The sequence below is a fragment of the Dermacentor silvarum genome, chromosome 9 (genome assembly GCF_013339745.2).
Source record: "Dermacentor silvarum isolate Dsil-2018 chromosome 9, BIME_Dsil_1.4, whole genome shotgun sequence".
In the NCBI taxonomy this organism is placed as follows: Eukaryota; Metazoa; Arthropoda; class Arachnida; order Ixodida; family Ixodidae; genus Dermacentor; species Dermacentor silvarum.
Genome location: NC_051162.1, coordinates 155,279,041 through 155,279,537, shown reverse-complemented (window position 1 = coordinate 155,279,537; position 497 = coordinate 155,279,041).

Below are 497 nucleotides of genomic sequence, written 5' to 3'. Positions count from 1 at the left end.
TCAGCCTGACTTGGCCTGGCTTGGCTTCTATGAGCTTTCGCGCGAATTTTGAAGTGCAGGAAGAGTGGGGCAAGCGGCCTGAGCGATGCAGAAACTTAAGCTCCTGCGATGACCTGCAGCCAAGGGGCGCTACTGTGCCATTCCCCGCATATTGGAATAACTTCTTAAACTGTAGAAGGGAAGCATCCAATTTGATCAATGAGAAGATCAGAAGAAAGGGGAGCCAATGGTTGTCAGAAGTAAACAAAAAGGATAGAAAAGCAGCGAAGAAATTTTGGAAACATCTCAACTCCTTGAGTAATAAGACTAGCCTAGAGCAGAGGTTTATAGTTACAGCTCAAGGTGTTCGACTAGAGGGAGATGAGGCAATGGAACATATAAGAACAATGATGACAGAAAAATTTAAAGAACGAAACATAGCATGTGCTCAATCAGGTGAGGATGGACTAGTCAGTGCAGTGGCTCCACTGGCACAAAGCGAGTGGGAAAGGGCAGAG